This window comes from Myotis brandtii, unplaced genomic scaffold, assembly GCF_000412655.1.
Source record: "Myotis brandtii unplaced genomic scaffold, ASM41265v1 scaffold83, whole genome shotgun sequence".
In the NCBI taxonomy this organism is placed as follows: domain Eukaryota; kingdom Metazoa; phylum Chordata; class Mammalia; order Chiroptera; family Vespertilionidae; genus Myotis; species Myotis brandtii.
In genome coordinates, this window is record NW_005371371.1 from 230,301 (window position 1) to 234,574 (window position 4,274).

The following is a 4,274-nucleotide window of genomic DNA, read 5'->3' on the forward strand; positions in this document are numbered from 1 at the left end:
GTGTGGAACTTGCAACAGTCAGGGGGGCGGCGGAGCAAAAGCCCTATCAGACCCGGGGTACCGGCGCGCCCTGGGCTGGACGGAGCACCCAGGGAGCGCGGACCAGGCGTCCCCGTCCAGGGGTAGTTGGGGGCCTTGCAGCAGAGAGAAGCCCAGCCTTCCTCAGCCCGGGCACATCGCCACGCCGGTCCCGGGCTCGCGCTCCCACGAACACTGCCTCTGGAACCAACGTGCGGGGAAAGCTGGGTCTGGGGAGCCGGGCTGGGAACGGACCGAGCCGGAAGTGACGCGCGGCCTTGCGCGCATGCTCCGTCTGGTCCCGGCGCGGTGGGAGCCACCATGGCGCACATCACTATCAACCAGTAGCTGCAGCAGGTAACGCTGTTCCGTGGCGGCGCGCGGTCCGCAGGGTGTTCGCCTCTTTCCTTTGGCTGCCGGGCTTTGGGGTCGGGTGGACGGGCAGCCGACTCGTGACTGGCTGGGGTCTGGATGGACACTTCCCGTCCGGCTGAGTCTCTTGGCTGACAGCACCCGAGCATTTGGCCCCCAAACGGGAAGCAAGAATAATTGAAGCAGACGCGCCGCCGTGTTTCTTGGCGACCCAGGGATTCGCCGATGGTCGCTGCTCTCAATTTAGGGACGTCCGCGTGTATGGAGAGCGGTCCCTAGTCATAGGGTATGCTGAAGGGCCCGTTAGCCACGCGAAGGAGGCGGGGTTCAGCCCCTGTGTAGCCAGGGAAGAAGGCCTGACCCAGAGGCCTGACCTAGAGGTTTTGTTTTCGGAGAGACGGCGGTGAAGCAGGAGGTGGAGGTAGCAAGGAGTCCAGACTGCGAGCCTCTAGTCCAGAGGTTCTCAACCTGTGGGTCGCGACCCCTTTGGGGGGGGGTCGAACGACCCTTTCACAGGGGTCGTCGCCTAAGACCATCGGAAAACACATATATAATTACATATTGTTTTTGTGATTAATCACTATGCTTTAATTATGTTCAATCTGTAACAATGAAATTGGGGGTCACCACAACATGAGGAACTGTATTAAAGGGTCGCGGCATTAGGAAGGTTGAGAACCACTGCTCTAGTCATAGCTACCTTTCAGTACACGCTGTGTGTGAGCCGTTGGCATACTTTGTATCCTTTAGGAAATGTCTCTCCAAGCGGTTTTGACCATACAGCAGCCAGTAAATAGCAGCAGTATATTTCGTACAGGTATGTATGTATTCAAAGCTTGAATACATTGATTATAACAGGAATCATGAAAAAACAGACACATGCTTTTATTTTAACTTAAAACACAAAAATACATTCATTTGCCAGCCTTTTAATTGAGGCCTAAGACCTCTTCTTAAGGATAAGTGTACTGTGGCCTTATCTTTGCAGACTTAACATTTTCAAATATCAGTTTGTTTGTTTGCTTAAACTTGTTTTTATTGATTTCAGAGAGTGGAAGGGAGAGGGAGAGAATCATCCATCAGCTGCCTCCTGCATGCCCGCTACTGGGGATTGAGCTGGCATGTTCCCTCACCCGGAATCCAGCCATGACCTCCTGGTTCATGGGTGGACGTTCAACCACTGAGCTACACCAGCTGAGCAAGATCAGTTTATTTAAAGTTGAGCAAGGACTTAGACACTGGAAAACTAATATGAATGTTTTGGGTTTTTTCCCAGCTTTTACATTCTCTTGCCCACACATAGTTCTGTTTTTGTTTTATTTATTTATTTTTTTATTCTGGGTGCCTTGTTACTTTTTAAAGCTGTTTACATTTAAAATTTTCATTTTTCCTCCAACTTTTTATTCTGTAAATTTTCAGACCTACAGAAAACTTGAAAGAAGTAGAAAAAGACATATAACACCCCTCACCTGGCCCACCCACCGTGTTTGCTCTGGGCATGTGTACTCCCAGACCATTTGAAAGAAAGTGGATGACACTATGGTCCTTTACTGTGCCTAGGACCAAGGCTGTTCCACTGTCTAATTGCAGTGACTTTACTACACTCAAGAAATTTAACATCAGTATTAACGTCGATATTTTTCTAATGTAGAATCTGTAGTTTAATTTTCCATGTTCCCTAAACTCTTCTTTAGAACTTCTTTTTTTAAACCCAGGATCCAGACAGATCATATATGGCATTTGGTTTGTTTGCTCTTTAGTCCTTTAATCTAAAAGGGTCCTTTTGCCATTTTTTGGGTTGGGGGTTTGGGGGGGCTTTTATGACATTTAACCTTTCTTGAAATGTCCTGGCCAGTTGACTTGTAGATGTCTCACAGTCTGCCTTTGACTGTCCCTTATGATTAGATTCAGGTTAAATTTGATAGTGTGAATTTCCCATAGCCTCACCTCAGAGGCACACATTGATGATACTGATTCACTTGATGTCCATCAGATCACTCTGGTGTCGAGGTACCTTTTCCCTTGTTATTAATTTGGAAGCTGTTGGATGGACTAAGAGAATCTAAGAGCATTCTGTTCCTCAAGACTTACAAAATGGTTTTAGATTTCATTTGTGGGCATTTTCCAAGTCAGTTATTACATTAATGTTTGCCAAGTGATAACTTTCTATCATTCTTTTACATTTGTTAGTATTTCATCTGTTAAAAAAATGCTTTCCCAAGTCAGTTATTACATTAATGTTTGCCAAGTGATAACTTTTCTATCATTCTTTTACATTTGTTAGTATTTCATCTGTTAAAAAAATGCTTTCCCCTTTGCCCTTCTTTTTAAAAGTATCATTATGCATTATTTTTAAGGGCATGTTATAATCCACTACCAATATTAAGAATATTATTATTATTGAAGCTCAAATTGTCTCATATTTAGACACTGGGAGCCCCTTCAGACTGGTTTCTGTGGCTTTTTGATATGTCTTCATCCTTCTTTGAGCCCTGCTTTGCTTTCTGGCACAGTAATATCTATTCCACTCTCACTTAGTTCTTTCCCTGTTCCAGCACTGGTTCAGCTATTTCTCCAGGGACTTCTGGTTCCTTTTAGTGGAGAATGGAATTTAGAAAACCAGTCTGAGTGCTAGGTGTGCTTATTGCTACTGGGAGTCATTACTTCTAGGCCTTTTAAGGGAACAGAGCTAGTAAATATATTTTTGAGGAACTATGAGTTCCCAGAGTAGTTGATTCCCCCATGGACCAGCTTGGAGCCTGGAGTTCTCGAGGTGACCAGCAGCAGCCAAGAAAGAGAACTTATTCCTAGGAATGCCCAGGGCCAGAGAGCTTCACTGGTGAGCTCTGCAGTCCCTGGGTCAGGCCCACAGAGTGCTGCTAAACAGGTTCACCTGGAGTCCAGCTGCCTGGTCCAGTGGGAGGTGTTTAAATTAAAAGGCCAAAGTTTCTGGGACATAACACATTAACTGACTAAAGCAGGTGACAGGGTTGCCTATGATCTCAGTGTCCATTGAGGGACAGATCAGTTTGTTAAGCTAGCCTGTTGCCACCCCTCTGTTTACCCCTACCCCTTCCCCGACACACATCCATCCACCTTTACACCCCATGATGGGAGCTCTGGCAGCTTTTATCAGTTTCCTTCCAAAATACTGATGGAATTTGTATTTTGTGATTACTCAGAATACATCAACAAGTAATCCTGCACAAACATCTTTTGTTTCTTATTGTAAGGTAAATCCTTAGAAGTGGAACTGCTGGCTCAAAATGTAAGTGCTTATGTAGTTTTGTTGAATAGTTAAGTGCCAAATTCTTTATTAGATAAGGTGGTGTAAATGTTCCCAGTCAATGGTCTGAGTGGTACAACAGATGAGGAATTGCGTCCCCTTGGTGTCCTGGTGGCTTTTGCCTCTATTTTTTCTGGCTGCGGGTGCCTGGGCATGGGATTGCTGGGTGGGGGAGTAAGTATGTGCTCTCTTTAGTAGGCATACCAAACAGTGTCCCAAAGTGGATGCCACGTCACCCTCCCCAGCAATGTGTGAGAGGTTTAGTTGCTTTATATTCTTGGAATACTTAGTATTGTCAGCCTTTTCCATTTTAACTCTTCTTTGGGTAAGTATGGGTATCTTGTTGCATTTTACTGGTGGGGCCGGATGTGAGCACTTTCTCGGGTATGTACCATTTGGATATTCTCTTTATGATGTCCATTGTGTGGGCATAAATTTATATTTACTTTTTTGTAGATAAATTATCCTATATAATAAAAGCATAATATGCAAATTGACCAAATGGCGGAACTACAGGTCAGCGGGGGGTGGGGCTGGCCAGCAGGTGGTGCCAGGCCCACCAAGGCGCATGCCAGTAGGCAGAGGGAGGGGACGGCGA